Source organism: Cervus elaphus, chromosome 11 (genome assembly GCF_910594005.1).
Source record: "Cervus elaphus chromosome 11, mCerEla1.1, whole genome shotgun sequence".
In the NCBI taxonomy this organism is placed as follows: domain Eukaryota; kingdom Metazoa; phylum Chordata; class Mammalia; order Artiodactyla; family Cervidae; genus Cervus; species Cervus elaphus.
Genome location: NC_057825.1, coordinates 33,028,583 through 33,045,437, shown reverse-complemented (window position 1 = coordinate 33,045,437; position 16,855 = coordinate 33,028,583). Strand labels below are relative to the sequence as shown.

The 16,855-nt window shown below is 49.2% G+C and overlaps 1 long non-coding RNA gene across 1 annotated transcript; it reads left to right on the top strand.

Annotated features, from left to right (window-relative positions):
• Positions 1–3,316: 3,316 nt before the first annotated feature.
• Positions 3,317–14,840, top strand: LOC122703000. The gene is made up of 3 exons (XR_006343391.1): positions 3,317–3,423; positions 8,561–8,765; positions 14,768–14,840. It is a non-coding gene; the product is annotated as an uncharacterized LOC122703000 (long non-coding RNA).
• Positions 14,841–16,855: the final 2,015 nt, after the last annotated feature.

Genomic DNA, 16,855 nt, shown 5'->3' with positions numbered 1-16,855 from the left:
ATTGTGTTCTTACAAAAATAACAATAATAAAAGAATAAAAAGGCGGGAGGAAACCTTTGGAGGTGATGGATATGTTTATAATATAGATTGTCTTGATGGTTTCATAGATGCATATATACTTCTCTCCAAATACAACAAGTTGTATACATTAAATATGTACAGCTTTTGTGTATGTCAATCATATCTCAATGAAGTGGTTTTAACTAAAAAACAATCCAAAGATGTTAGTCTATCTAGTCTACCTGGTTTGGATTCTAGTCCAGGCTAAAATGAGTTGACCACTAGAAGAGAATTTTTAAAATCCTCAAACATGGAAATATATGCTGCAAGGTCTAATATTCAGGCTATTTTTCTTAAAAGCTGAAATAATGTATTTTTAAAATACATTAGAAATGCCTTCCTGGAATTTTTTGCCTCTAGAAATTCAATGAAATATGTGTACCCTAAAAACCAGACAAGATTTTTTTGACGGTGAACCTGGCTTCCAGATTCTTTAAGGAAGCTTGGTCATGTTAGTGGGGTAAGGAAGGGGAGAAGGGGTCCCTGGAAGTGAGGGGGTGAAGGGTTCCTGGGCTAGGACAGTGTCTGTCCTACTTGTGCTGGTTCCTTTCCCAGAGGAAGAACTCCCTGCAAGATACCTGGATGCTGTCAGAATGCTGAGGGGGAATTTGTTTTTTTTTTTAATGTATTAAAAAAATTGTTTTGATTTTATATTGGTGCATAGTTGATTATGCCAGGCTACCTTGGTGGATCAGATGGTAAAGAATCCGCCTGCAATGTGGGAAACCTGGGTTCAATCCCTAGGTTGGGAAAATGCCCTGGAGGAGGGCATGGAAACCCACCCCAGTATTCTTGCCTGGAGAATCCCCATGGACAGAGGAGCCTGGTGGGCTACTTTAAAAATACATTATTTCAGCTTTTAAGAAAAATAGCCTGAATATTAGACCTCGCAGCATATTTAGTCCATGGGGTTGCACAGAGTTGGACACGACTGAGCGACTAAACACAGCACAGCACATAGTTGATTAACGATGTGTTAGTTTCAGGTGTACAACAAAGTGATTCAATTACACATATACATGGATCCATTCTTTTTCAAATTATTTTCCCATTTAGGTGATTACAGAATATTGAGCTGAATTCCCTGTGCTATACAGTAGGTCCTTGTTGGTTATTGCATATGCCAATCCCAAACTCCCAATTTATCCTTCCCCTTGATCCTTCCCCTTTGGTAACCATAAATTTGTTTTCTAAGTCCGTATCTGTTTCTGTTTTGTAAATAAGTTCACTTGTATAACTTTTTTTTTAGATTCCACATATAAGTGATATCATATGATATTTGTATTTCTCTGTCTGACTTATTTCACTTAGTATGATAATCTCCATGTCCACCCATATCACTGCAAATGGCATTATTTCATTCTTTTTAATGGCTGAGTAATATTCCATTGTGTATATAAATCACATCTTCTTGTCCATTCATCTGTCAATAGACATTTAAGTTGTTTCCATGACTTGGCTATTGTGAATAGTGCTGCTAAGAACAGAGGGGTGCTTCTATCTTTTTGAACCATGTTTTTCTCTGGATATATGCCCAGGAGTGGAATTGCTGTATCATATGGTTCCTATATTTTTGGTTTTTAAAGGAATCACCATACTGTTCTCCACACTGACTCTACCAATTTACATTCCCACCAACAGTGTAGAAGGGTTCCCTTTTCTCCACACTCTCTCCAAGAATGCTGAGGAAGAGTTTAAACATCAGTCCCTCCCAGCACTAACATTCTAGGATCCTGGGTTGGTACTAAGCAACTGATGTGACCCAAACTCAACATGTGGCCAGCCTAGTGGAGAGCACCAGGAGGCAGGAGAGCTCTGCAGTGGCCAGCTATGAGACCTGGGCAAGCCATGGCCCTTCTGTGAGCCTCAGCTTCCTCCTTACAGCACAGGAAAATGAGGGCCATCTCCATGTACACTCTTTCACATGGTGGCTGGGGGACTCCAAGTGAGATGATGAATGTGAAACTGAGAGTAATTAATCAATTCTAGTAAAAGGTGAGAATGTAAACCAAGAAGCTTCTGTATACCAAAGGAAACTATCAGTAAAATGAAAAGGCAACCTATGACACAAGAGAAGATATTTGCAAATATTTGCAGAGATATTTGCACATATCTGATAAGGGATTAATGTCCAAAATATATAAAGAACCACACAACTCAATAGAAAAATACTAAAGCATTCAGTTAAAATATGGGCAGAGGATCTGAATAGACGTTTTTCCAAAGAAGGCATACAAAGAACCAGCAAGTACATGAGAAGATGTTTAACATCACTAATCACCAGGGAAACTCAAATCAAAACCATAAAGAGCTATCACCTCACACCTGCTAGAATGACTATCATTGAAAAGACAAGAGATGACAAGTGATGATAAGAATGTACAGAAAAGGGAACTCTCTTGCACCACTGGTGGGAATGTAAATTGGTGCAGCCACTATGGAAAAAACAGTATGGAGGTGCCTGAAAAACATTAAAATAGAACTTCCATGTGATCCAGCAATTCCACTTCTGCCTATTAATCTGGAGGAAATGGAATCATTATCTCAAACAGTATCTGCACCCCCACTTTCATTGGAGCATTATTTACAACAGCCAAGATTTGCAAATAATCTAAGCATCCATCTGTGGATAATTGGATAAAGAAAATGTGGTATATATACAATATTAAAAAGATACAAAATAGAAGAAAATTCTGCCATTTACAGTAATATAGATGGACCACGAGGGCATTATGCTAAGTGCAATAAGCCAGACAGTGAAATGCAAATGCCATATGACCTCACTTTTATGTAGAATCTTACAAAAACTGAACTCATAAATACAGAGAGCAGATTGGTGCTTGTCCAAGGCAGCGGGTGGCACGTAGGTGCAATGGGTGAAGTGGTCAGAGGATAGAAACTTCCAGTTGTAACATGAGTCCTGGGGGTATAATGTACATCATGGTGACTATAGTTAACAACCCTCTAATGTAGATTTGGAAGTTGTTAAGTGAGGAGATCTTTAAAGTTCTCATAACAAGGGAAAAAATTATAACTATGTGTGGTGGATGGATGTCAACTAAACTTACTGTGGCAATCATTTAATAATATATACATACATCAAATCATTAGATGTAATACATATATGTCAATTATATCTCAATTTAAAAAAAGAAAAAAGATAAGAATGTTATTATTAACAACAGCTGGAACCCAGGTCTCCCTTTCTAATCCAGCCCTTCTCTCTGTTTTGATTTTCATGACTGTAGCTTGAGAGCAGGATGGCCTTGCTGGAGCAGACCGTGGGGACCACCTGACTTCCAGCTTTCCCTAGCCTTGGTGACCTCGGATGGCCGGCGCCCATGTAATCAGACAAAAGCCTTGGTCTGTCATCGAAAAGAAGTCCTGGCACTGATGGGCAACCAGTGGCCTTGCTGGGCTATGCATAGCCTTTGGGTGTTTGTTGGGGGGAGGAGAAGCAGCTTTGATTCAGACGTGGCTTGAGGACAGCTGGTTTCCCTGGATCAGACTGGCAGGAAAGAGGAGGGAGGTGGGATATAGGAGGTGGGGGCACCAAGCTGTCCTGGACTGACCTGTTCATCAGCACCCCCCCCCCCCCATTAGTCACTTGCCAGGAGGGAGGCTACAAGGAAGAACCATGTTATTCCCCATATTATTCTGAGAATGGCGGGAAGGAGGGCTGGACTGGGAGGCTGTTGGGAAGCCTGGGGTGGCAGCCTAAGGCATCTGCATGGCTGGATGGAGGCAGAGCAGGAATGTGACACATGCTGGGGCAGGGCTATTCCCTGAAGAGATCACAGCCCTCAGAGCCAAGCCTGCATCCCTCGGTGTGGGCTCCTGTCTAGTGTGATCTTCCCAGTCTGCCTCTCTGGTCTCATCCCCCTTGCTCTGCTTAGGGCTCTTTGCACCAGCCATTCTGTAATCTTCATAGTCCCTCCAGATGTTCCAGGCTCTTTCTTCCCTTTCTGCCGGAAATGCACGTTGTGCCAGCTATAGATATGATTAAACTTAGTGTTGCCCTTGGAGTGGCAGCATTCACATTTTACAGATGAGAAAACTGAGGCTCACAGCAAAGCAAATGGGCTAAGCTCTTACCGGTAAATAGACAACAGATTCAGTATTCAACCCAGATTAGTTTGACTCCAAATTCTGTGCTTTCCCTCTTCTGCTACACTCCCTCACCAGAAAAACGACTGAGGGAAGAGCTAGGCAGCAACAGGGGAATAGAACAAAAGGTGCTATCTCCACAGTGACTGGCCCATGGCTGGAGCTTACAAATACTGGTTGAGTGAATGAATGAGCAGCTCAGAGAGGAAGGCTGTAGGTGGGGCCAGGACTCAGCACCTGGGCTTGTCCCCGGTGGGACAGATGCTTGACTTTGAGTAGGAAACAGGGCAGAACTGTGGATGAGGCCAAGTGGCACCAGCTTGCCAAGGAGCTGGGAGAAAAAAACAGTCATGAACAAGTTGGACTCGGTGACCAATACCAGGTGGAGAGGAAAGAGGAGGCCAAGTTGTCCATGGCCCAGCCTTAGAATGGTGCCCCAGCCCCCAGCCCAGGCGGGAGCTCAGAGCGGTCTCCACAGCTATGCACAGTTTGAAGGATGCCTTTGAGGCTTTGAGCTAGGTGTCTGGGAGAACAGCCATGTCTCCAGCGCATGGAACAATCTGAAGGGGAAGGGACCATCCCAACACCTGGGTGGGGGTTGGTCCGGTACGGGATCACCATGGGCAGTCACAGGCAGGTTCCTGGGCTCTGTGCTGTGCGGATGTCAAGTGACACAGAGATGGCATCGTTCGGTGATCCATGGAAACCACAGCTTGTCAGGGAGCTACAGATCAGCGAGGAGGCAGCGCTCAGGCGGAAGGGCACCGAGCCGTCAGGGAGATGGAAAAAGTGATGTCGTTAAGGAACAATGTGGCCAAAGGAATGAGCTGTAACTTGCTGGATCCAAAAGGACAAACGAGAAAACGGCTGCCAGAGGCCCAGGAGTGTCTGATGATGGCCTGACACAGTCCTGGGGGTGGGACTGAGCCCCAGCCCAAGGCCAGGAGGGAGTCACCCCATAGGCTTTGTGGACCTTTTCTGTTCCCCTAAAACCTTGCCAAGCAAACCCTCCAGTCTATTAATAAAGGCTTGATGAATTGAGTCAGGACAAACCTCCTGGCCAGAGAACTCTACCCTCTTTGAATGGAGTGGATCTAAGGAGACAGCTATGAGAAAGAGGAGAGAGCATAGGTTCTTTTTGTTGTTGTTGTTGTTGTTAAGTAATTTTTATTTATTTTTGCCTGCGCTGGGTCTTTGTTGCTGCATGCAGGCTTTCTCTAGTTACGGCCAGTGGGGCTACTCTCTAGTTGTGAGGGCTTCTTGTTGCAGTGGCTTCTCTTATTGCGGAGCAGGGGTTCTAGAGCACAGGTTCAGCAGTCGTGGTGCATGGGTTCAGTTGCCATAAATCATATGGGATCCTCCCAGACCAGGGATCGAACAAGTGTCTCTGCAGTACCAGGCAGATTCTTAACCACTGGGCCACCAGGGAAGTCCAAGAGTGTAGCTTCTGAGGTCAGCATGCCTGAGTGGGTTTCTACTTTTTCACTCTAATCAAGTTGAGAACCTAATTAGCCTTGGGTGGGGCTCCAGCTCACCTGCTACCCTGTGGGGCCCAGTCTTCCACAGAAGGGTGTTCTCTCCTGCAAGTCTGGGGCCAGGGAACTTCAGGGTCTGATGGACTGGGATTCCAAGAGGTGACTGACCTCCAGGGACTTCATTGGGCCATACGAATGGCCATACCAAGGCCTCTGTCCACCCACCAGTGATGAACCCAGAAATATGCTTTCTTGTTTGCCCCAAAACTCAGTTTGAAGAGCATATCCAATGTATGTGTGGTCCCATTGTCATCTCCATTTTTTCAAGGAGGCAGGATAGCTCCATGATTCACCTAGATGGTAAGTGGGGGAAATGGACTCCTGGGTGGCTCCCCACAACACAGTACTATCTGTACACCTCCCTTCTCTCTCTGCACACACCTGTAAATTCTCCCCAGGGCCTGTGATTATCCTCAGCTGCCAGGTCAGTTCCCCTGAACTCCTTCAACGGTAAGTCCCACTTCTTATCTCCTGTGTCTGAGCCCTTTCACTCCCAGGCTGGACCAATCTCCAAAAGATTGGGAGAGGGCTGCAGAAAGGGAAGCCTGACACCCCTGTACAGAGAGGGAAGCATGGCACAGGGCTGACCTGAGCCAAGGTCAGGCTCCAAGCTTTCTTGTCCTCAGGTCTGGCGAGAGCTGCAGAGAAAGGCAACAGGCAGAGAAACACTGTTCTGTTTTCTTAAGCTCCCAGCTGGGTCTGAGAACACCAAATCCTCTTTGAGAAAACAGAAAGGGGATTAAAAAAAATCAAGATATTAACCTTTTGAAATTGGACACCCCCCTCCATATAGAGATTAATTTCTCTCCTAAGCGGTTTTTTCATTTCTGTAAACATGTTGATTCATGCCGGCATCATGGCCAGCCTGGATTACGGATGGATGGAGAGACAGATGACCTCATCTCAGCCCTGTGCACACCCAGGTGTCTGTGTGTGCACATGCACACATGCACACACACACCTGGAATAGCAGAGAGCCCTGGACAAGGAGTCACAGATACTGGGCTTTATTCCCAGCTCTGCTACTGAACCACAGATTCTCATCTGTAAAAGGGATGCTTGGACCAGCCAGGTTTCTCAGATTCCTTACCAGCTCACTCTCTGTCTCTGCCTGGCAGTGTAGGTTGCCCCCTCCACCCCTGAACCCTGCCCTCGGCTTCTCAAGGGCCCTGCATGTTTCTCCCAGGATTTCTCTGATAGCCTTCAGGTCTGAACAGCAAGCACAGGCAGGGCAGAGGAGGGGAAGCATGCATTTTGGTTCTGTGTGGGGCCAGAGCAGCTTTTATGGTTACTTCAGCTCTGCTATAAATGCAAAGTCACCTGTAAAACACCCAGCACGTGATCTGAGCACATGGTTGGTGCTTCTCCAAGTCGGTTCTTTCCCCTTCCGCTTCCTCTTTTTAGTTTACCTGGGTGCTCACACCCATCTGAGGCTTGGTTCCTTTCATCAGCCTCATCCGCTGGAGAAGCCACAATTTTTTTTTCTAATTTCAGGTTCCCCTCGGTATGTGTCACGTGGCTCCAGATGAACTAGTGAATGGTTCCCATTGCTTTTATGATGAAGACCTGGCTCCTTGGCATGGCCTGCAGGGGGCTCTTGTGGATCCGCACTCCCAGCTTCTCCAGGCTTGCCTGGCAGTTCTGCCACTCTGAGCTTTCGGAGCCTCTTTCATATCCCATCCTGTCATGCTCCTTCCTCCTTGACTCCATGTGAATTCTATCTCCGCCCAGGTTGACCCATGTGTCCACCTGGTGCACATACCTGCTCCTCTGATGGTCCTGTCTCCATGAAGTCCTCCTTGACCCCAGGGAGGTTACATCCCTTCTGCTATGGTCCTCTGTTCCCCTTTCCTTCCAATGACAAAACATCATGATAATGAAAAGACCAGTTGTACCTAAAGCATCAGATGTCTACCTTCCTCACTGGACCATAAATGCCAGGAGGGTAGGGACAGGTCAATGTGTCCGTTTGGTTCAACATTGTCTCCCCAGCACCTGCTCAGTTTCTGGGCTCCACAGTAAATGAATGAGTCTAACTGAGTCTAAAATCACTCTCTTGAAATTCGGCTCAGAACCTTCCATGAGGTCCAGGCAGAACATTTCCTAAAATAGTTTCACTCTTCTCTTCTCTCACTCTGACCTCCCCTAAAGGTTTTCTCTTTTCCCTACTGATGCCACAGATTCTCAAAACCTCAATTTCTTTTTAAATATACTTCCGACCTGCCTACACCAACAGCCTAACCAAGCAACAGTTTTCGTATCCACATTTCAGTTCCTTCCACCTTCCGGCAAGCCCAATCATTTCCAAACCTTGGTTATGTTCTGATTCTTGAGGCTGCAGCCAGCTGTGGTTATTCTCAACTCTTGCTGTCACGGGGGAGGAGGGTAGACGTGGGCTAGCCCTGACTCAGCGAGGACCGGGAGAGAGGTGCTGAGTGTACTCAAGGGCCTTGGGTAGGGGTGGGCCACTGAAGTGGTCTGGTTCTGGCTGGAGCAGAGGTTATGTGAATCCCTATTAGACAGTCCTTTTGGCCAGTGTTCCTCAAAGGATGCTCATAGAACAATGGTGTCTTGAGATGTTTTGCAAAAGAAAAATCCTGTGCTCCAACACATTTGGGAAATTCTGAGCATCATTCAGAGTTGGTTCTTGTTTGCAAGCTTCAGATGCCAACTCTGCTAATTTAAGCTTAAATAGGATTTATTCTAAGACTCTTGGGTAGCTCACAGAATCTCCTGTGGGGTCAGAAAACCAAGGCTGGAGGCAGAGCAGCCAGGAACAATGCCCAAAGTCATATTGTAGCACTGGCCCCAGGAAGACCCTACGGTTGCTGATGCCGAACTTGTGCTTTACACTTCAGCTTGGCTACCAGCTCCACCAACACCGGAAGCTGCTTCTAGAACTGCCACCGCTGTAGCCTCTGGGAACAGATTGTAACTGCTGCCACCACTGCTGCCATCACCCCCATCAGAGTGGCACCTGCACAGTCCCTGCTTCCTGGCATCATGGTCTAAGGATGGAGTGAGGTCACGTGCCTGCGCCATAGCTTGAGAGGCTGGAATGCTGTGAGTCCCATATTTCACTTTCTGCTTCTGTACTGGGAGGCAGCCTCTGCTTGAGCACACAGGGGAATCCTCGAACAGAGGGAGGGAGGGCAGGTGCTGATTGGTCCAAAATGACCACTGTTCTCTACACTGTGGGCCCTGGCCACCTCCCTCGGGAGTGTGCCGTGCCCTGCAGGGTCTGCCAGTTTTAGTACCGTTGACATGTGGACCGGGCACCTCCTTGTGGTGGGCTTTCCTGGGCATGGCAGGATGTTCAGCAGTATCCAGGCCTCTACCCATTAGATGCCAGTAGTATCCCTCCAGTGGTGACAGCTAAAAGCGTCTAAACACATTGTCACAGGTCCCCTGGGGGATGAATTTGCCCCCGGCTGAGAACAACTGCTCTAGGAGATGTGCAGGAAACTTGTAATATGTTTGAAGAAGCAGGGTTGATTTAACCTGATTTCCCAAACTTATTTGACTATGGAAACTTTCTTTTCTCTAACTTCCTTTGATTCTGTCTCAGAGAACTTCTTTGCAAAATGCTGAGTTGACAACTGGGGGCCTTGTTCTATGTGTTTCATGGAGGTTGGAGGATTGCTTGTGGCCACGCCTGGTCTCCCTGTCTGTCAACCTCCCTGAACAAGGCTGGGGCACCTTGAGGTCCAGCTTTGTGAGGACCCACTCTCTGGGGAGTTAGTTGTGACTCTCGGACACATCCCAGGGTCCAACGAGGAGCCTGCAGAATGCCATTCACGATAGAGTCAGTCTTTTCCTCTTGGCTGTGAACCTGCCCTGCAGGCACAACATTGCTCTGACCCCCAGGCACACTGCCCTAGGGACACACCTCCACCTGTGGTGGCCCCCTGGAGCCCCTGCACTGTTCGACAAGGTCTCTCCAGATTCAGGCTCAAACACAGCTGGTCTCAAACATGCTGGCCCAGCCTCCCTGTACGTCCGCTGTATCCCCACATGTCCACTAGGTCAAGGCCCAAGGAATGCCCTGGACACACGGCCAAGTCTGCCCCAACCCAAGAAAGACCCCACCACCATGCTGCAGGATGGGCGTCACAGGCCCTCGCAGAGAGAGGCCACCACTCACTGGCCTTACCTTTGGGGAAGAGAATTTGGAGCTGCTGCTGCCAGGCTGGAAAAGGAGTGAGGGAAGCATGTGTCCTTGGCAACTCAGGTGTCCATTCTGGAGACTTCTGTGATCCGGCAGTGTCTGCATGTGGATGGCTCCGCTCCTGTGTGCAACTTCACATTTGGAGCTCATTCACAGGGCTTAGATTGTCTCTCACTGACCTTGGCTCTTAAACTTGGAAACCTGGGGCTTTGGAAGTATAAGAGTGTCAGGGTTAGACAAATCTGTGTTCGATCTTGGTTACGGCTTAATGGTGGAATGATCTTGGCCAGGTCACCCTTCTTTCAGAGCTTTAATTTCCATCATCCATGTAGATTTTTAAAAAGCACTTTATCTGCTCCTGCATTGATCATTCTGGATTCTAGGCCCTAACAGGTGGCTCCTGGGTGAGTCTCACTGAAGCCTTCCTGAGGGTTTAGGGCCTCAGGTTCTGGACCCCAGGGTGCATCTTCGTGGGGCAGGGGAGACAACGGGAATGAAAAAACAAAGGCTTGAAAATGCCTTGGATCCCAACCAGCCAGAGGATGCGCGAATGGAAAATTCCTGCTGTGTGTCAGAGGCCCACCTGGCCCGGGTGACAGCCAGCGAGCCAGACACACAGGCCCCACAGCGGCATGTTTAGACAGCAGTTTTCCTGCCCTGGTCGGAGTTCACCCTGCCCCCCACCAATGCTCATCCTGGGGAGTGGGGAGGGGCGGGGGTCCTCATCCAGGCCCAGGAGAGCTTCCCGTGTCTTCATATCTGAGCAGGGGCTGGGGAGCGGTCATGGGAACTGTAGTAGACAGAACGAGCAGCGGGAGGGCTGGGTTTGGCCACAGTCTGCCGTAAGCCTGTCTCTGCGACCCAGCCTAAGCCTCAGAGCCCTTGTCTGCATGTGTGGGGCTGGACAGGGCGGTCTGCAGGGTCTCCATCAGCCCTGGCAGAGGCCTACCTTCTCTCAGAGATCCCACATCTGCCTTGGGAGAGGCCAAGTCCCCTTTCAAGGGCAGGACTCAGGGGCAGCTCTTGGAAGCTGCCTCCATCCTTAAGATCACCGTCCAAGGAAGTTGGCCAAGCCGTGGTCTGGGGCTATGGGACCTCTCACTTTGCCAGCACTCTGAGTGCCCACTGAGGCTTAAGGGTGATCCCTGGGAGACAGGCTTGGGGGAGTGTCATGAAATGGACCCACCCCACTCACAAACTGGGGGCAGAGGGGTGGGGGTGGTAGACCCAGGAGAGGCTAAGAGGAGCCCTGAGCCATGGGGACAGTGTTGGTCCAGCACCATTTGGGAGAGAGTGCCTGAATCTGGAGACACTCCAGGGACAAGGCCTCATGCTCTAGTGTGGCCTGGGAAGGTCTCTGGGCAGCACAATGGCCAGGATGGAGCGGCCCTCAACCTCACACACATCCCACACACCCAGCCTCACATGTCTAGGGGTCCAGGCCACACTGAACACCTTGGCCAAGGCTGACCTGCAGGTCCTGACTCTTGGGAGTTTGATTGGCAAGTTGGGCCCATGGTTTGGATCAGTTCTAAAAGCCTGACAAGTCCTGGTCTGGCATAATGGTCAATTCAGTAGGGTCATGCCACTGGGAGGTCCCTTGATCAGTGCTACTTGGCCTACTGGACCCCCCCCCCATCCCATCCCCTTGAATTACCCCTTCTTAACTCAGATTCCCACAGAGAGAATCCCACTCAGTGCCTTTTACCTCTCCCCTGGGTGCCAAGAAAATGTGACAAATTTCCACCCAAAGACACCACTGCTTCTGAACTTTGCCCATGCCCAACCTGTCTCGGCCCAGGCCATCCCTTAGGCACTTACTTAAAGGAAAGTGCTGGAATGACACTGCAGACAAGCCGGGGCAAGGACAACCCTGGCCCAGACGACAGCTCCCTCTGCCTGGCTGATTGTACTAGCTCACTGGAGAGGGTTTCCGGTCCTCGTCCTGGCCCACCCCTCCCTTCCTTCCCTCCATCCTTCTGTCTAAGGCCAGAGTTCTTTCTCTGAGCCCCCTGGTCACTCAGAAGGAGTAGTCTCTTTCTCAGATCCCAAGTCAGCCCCTCAGCCCCGGGTCACACCTCCCTTCCCTGAGGTCCCAGCTGCGGGTGCTGCCAGAGACTCACTCCAGAGAAGTTGTCTGCACACGCCGCCCGCCCCCCCAACCCCAGGTCAGTTTCAAAACCCCTTCCACTCAGGAAATCCTTTCTCCTGTGTTTTGTTTCCTCACAGTTTCCAGCTTGTGTTTTTTCCTTCTGATTCTTTATAGGGGCTCGCAGGGATTTGGAAGAAAATCCTTGCTTGCTCCTTGGAAGAAAAGCTATGACCAACCTGGACAGCATATTAAAAAGCAGAGACATTACTTTGCCAGCAAAGGTCCATCTAGTCAAAGCTATGGTTTTTCCAGTAGTCATGTACGGATGTGAGAGTTGGACTATAAAGAAAGCTGAGCGCTGAAGAATTGATGCTTTTCAACTGTGGTGTTGGAGAGGACTCTTTAGTGTCTCTTGGACTGCAAGGAGATCCAACCAATCCATCCTAAAGGAAATCAGTCCTGAATATTCATTGGAAGGACTGATGCTGAAGCTGAAGTTCCAATACTTTGCCCACCTGATGCAAAGAACTGATTCATTGGAAAAGACCCTGATGCTGGGAAAGATTGAAGGCAGGAGGAGAAGGGGACGACAGAGGATGAGATGGTTGGATGGCATCACCGTCTCAATGGACATGAGTTTGAGTAAACTCTGGGAGTTGGTGATGGACAGGGAAGCCTGGCGTGCTGCAGTCCATGGGGTCGCAAAGAGTTGGACATGACTGAGCGACTGAACTGACTGAGGGATTTGGATTGGGCTTCCCAGGTGTCTGAGTGGGTAAAGAATCCACCTGCAATGCAGAAGATGCAGGAGACCTGGGTTTGATCTCTGGATTGGGAAGATCTCCTAGAGAAGGGCATGGCAACCCACTCCAGTATTCTTGCCTGGAGAATCCCATGGACAGAGGAGCCTAGTGAGCTACAGTGTATAGGGTCGCAGAGTCGGACATGACTGAAGTGACTTAGCAGGTATGCACACAGGGATTTGGGTCATCTGGAAATCTCTTTCTTGCCTCTTGGGAGACCAGAGTCAATATCACAATGTGCATCTCTGAAGTCCAAGGATGCTCCACGATGGGGATAGTTGGGAGTGTGTGCACATGTATCTGTGTGTACGTGTGTGTATATATGTGTGTGTGTGTAAATGCACATGATTTGGGCACAGACTGGGTCTGCACAGAGAGACAACGTCTGCCTTTTACAAAGGTGATCACAGATCTTCTGCTCCCTCTTTCCAGGTCAGCCAGGCCAGGTGAGGGCAGGTTCTGAGAGCTCAGCTGACTTCCCTTCTGAGTCATGCCACAGAGCAGGGCATGGTATCCAGGAGTCTGAACCCTGCCTCAGGGCTCTTTCCATCCTGCGCTGCTTGGATATTAAGAGAGGGAGGTGTGAGCCCAAATATCCATAGTGAGGGTGGTTTGGAAGGCAGCTTAACCCTGGGGAGGGGTCAGTCCTCAGTGGGGCGTGGGATGGTGTTTGGAAATGATCACCAGAGGATTCACTCACTTTTCCAGAGCACTCCTTTGGTCCCACAGCTCGGTGCATCCTGATTTATGAGGCGTGGGATTCCAGCAGCTCCGAACAGGGTTCTGGTTTCTGCCCGGCTTGAGCTCCCAGGAGGGGCAGAAAGGAGGGGCTGGCGCTGGAATGTTAGGAGTTAGGAGGTTGAAGGAGCAGAGCCTGTTAGAAGTTAAGTGGGCACCCGCCTAGGGTGGAGGGTGATTCCACCTGCCTTTGGCTATAGACCCTCAGGCTACAAAAAAAGGATGAGAGCTCCAAAGTCTTCGGGAAGCAGTGTCCTCAGAGCAGGTAGGCCCCCTGGACCAGCAGCAACTCCCCATCGGCCCCCTTGCGGAGGGGCTGGTCACTTTTGCTTTGAGACTGAGTTATTTGTCACAAAGCATAACAGTGTTGACTTGAGCCACCAAGAAAACTTGTGCGCTGTGGGTTTGCTTTCATTTAACAGATGAGGAACTGAGGCCTTAGATTAAAAGAAGCTGAGGGTTGCCAGGTCTCACAGATACAAAGTGGTCGAGCCAGTTTCCAAACCGACATCTTCTAGGTCCAGTCTCCCCATGAGCACAGACGGCGCCCCCCAGCCCACAGAGTGCTGGTGTTGCGCGGGGGAAGGGACCTGAGTGTTTAACAATCAGGTCTAGGTTCCAATCCTGCCCCCACTAGTACTGACTATGTGAACAGGCCGTGTTGCCAAAGCTCAGTTTTCTCATAAATAAAGCAGAAGTAATCAGAGATGCACTGGAGCTGGCTCACTCTCCCTCTCAAAAGCCAACTGTGTGTATTTTTCAATTTCTCATTCAGTCATATGAAGTTGGTTAGCTTGAAATGGGCCACAGCAGAGTATTTACACCAAAAAGTCAGTTGCTCAGTCGTGTCCAACTCCTTGCAATCCCATGGACTGTAGCCCACCAGGCTCCTCTGTCCAGGCAAGAATACTGGAGTGGGTAGCCATTCCCTTCTCCAGGGTATCTTTCTGACACAGGGATCAAACCCATGTCTCCTGCATTACTGGCATCTTCTTTACCATCTGAGCCATCAGGGAAGCCCAATTTACACCAAAGAAATGAGCAAACCTGCAAGTCAGGGCTTTGCTCCCCAGATGGCTGGTGGTTAGCATGTCCCAGATTATCCCTGGGGACAATTCTTACCCTATAGGACTGAAGAGTGAATCAGTTAAAGTCTGTCAAGTTCTTACCACCATGTCTGGATTGGAGCCAATACAAATGATCAGCAACAGTAAGTTTTCCTGTTTCTTCATCCTTATAATGTTTGATCCCTTTATTCACTCAGGAGAGTAATTTGGGCAAGAGGAATTTTCTTCCATCATATCCATGAAGACACTGAGGCCTTTAGGGACTGAGCATAGAGATGGTAAGAGGTGAGCCTGGTTCTGAACCCAGATATCTACGCTCCTCATCCTGGGCCCTGGCCACTACCCTTGGCTGCCTTACTGCATTGGGCAACTTAGAGTCTTAGAAATACAGGGATTCTAGAGCCAGAAGGAAAGTTGGAGACCATCTGTGGACAGTTCAGGTCCCTCATGTCACAGACAAGGAAACAGAGGCCTGGAGAGAGGAAGGACCTCCCCAGGGTCACTTTGCCAATTTTAGCCCAGATGGAACTGGGCTCCCAGATCTCTGGATTCCTCATCTACATCTCTCTCCACTGGACCCAACTGCCTGCAGACCCCTGAGCTGGGGTGGAATTGTCCTAGCCAGACAGCATGGCTCATGCCCAGTATGAAGGGGATGGGATGGCTATTAGGGAGACAACCCCGTGTCCATTCTGGGGAGAGGTCATGTACAAATAATGTGATTTGTTCTGCCTCTAACATCAGGTTATGTGAAACCGTCCTGTGCATGCTGAAGGACTGTCAGTGACATTTTGTCAATCAGCAAACATTTAAGAACCAGAGATTCCCAGAGGCAGACCTTTGGCCTCTTGTGTGTAGCACAGTGCTAGCATTAATGGACCAGGGCTGGACCTGGTTCTGTGATCCCCATTGCCCTGGTCATATCCTCCCTTCCTCCTTCCATCTCTCCCTTCCTCCCTCACTCTACCTTCCTCCTTCCCTCCCTCCCTTACCTTCGTTTCATTTAACAAATATTCACAGATTGCTAGCCTTCTGCCAGGGCCCCACTTGGTGCTAGGGAAGCAGAGATGAATGTGGCAAGGTCTTACCCTAAAGAACTTCACAGAAGAAAAAGCAGAAACAAACATGAGAAAGAGCCACCTGATGGAAGCTGTCCAGGGGCCAAAGGGGCTCAAGGGCACTGTGTAGATCAGTTGTGTTTGTGGAGGAGGGGTGTTGGGGGTGAGAAAGGACATTTCTTTGCAAAAGAAGCAGCTTCAGTAGCACTGAGGAGGTGGGAAATAGCCTGGAATGTCCTGGAGACTGTAAACATGAGCTTGGGTTTACAGTGTAAGTTTCGGTCTGGAGTCGCACAGGCAGAGTTCGGCATCCGTGGCTATGCTGTGAACTGTGTTACTTAGGCAAGTCTCCTCATTTGTAAAACAGGGGGATAATTTTTACCTCACAGGGTAATTGTGAGAATTCACTGAGATCATTTATTCAGCAAGGGATATTCTGGGTGCCTACTATGTACCAGGCACCCTTCCAGGCATGAGAAACCACAGGGAATCAGATAGGTCAGGTCCCTGCCCTCGTGGAGCCTATATTCTAGTGGAAGTGGAGGGACTGTGAACAAGTACATAGCATGGTGTCAGTTTCTTATAAGTGATTGAAAATAATAAAGCAGGTGTTTGGGGTGGCTCCCTAGGTGCAATCCCCGAGAAGAGGATTTGTCAAAAGTGGGTTCTCAGAGTGCGTAGGGGCAGGGAAGGGAGGACACAGACCAAGTCCCACAAGGGTAGCCTCAGCCTGATCCCACGGGGGCTCAGCGTGTGAACTCTGCTGGGAGGGGTCGCAGCCTAGACAAGGGGTTGATGCTGTGGGTTAGTATGTGCTTTGCTAGGGTAGTGTCTGGTGCACACGTTAGCCATGGAATGAATACCCTTGAAACTGAGTCAGTCCCTGTCTCTAGACCCACTCCACCGCCCCTTGCTGCCGTGTGACTCTGTGATCCACAACAACCTGCACTTTCCCCGAGCCTTCCTCGTCCTCTCATGCTGGATGTCTCTGCCCCTGCTGTTCCTTCCTGAAACACAACCTCTCCACCGTTCTCCCTGGAAAAGTCTTAGTCATTCTTCAAGTCTCAGCTCAAATGCTGCCTCTATGTCTGTGAAGACTCTCCCAGGACTTCTTGGGAGCTTCCTTCTGTATAACCTCTGTAATGGTCATGACCACCAGTGAGGCAATTGTTGTTCAGTCGCTAAGTAGTGCCAGACTCTTTGCAACCCCATGGACTGCAGCACGCC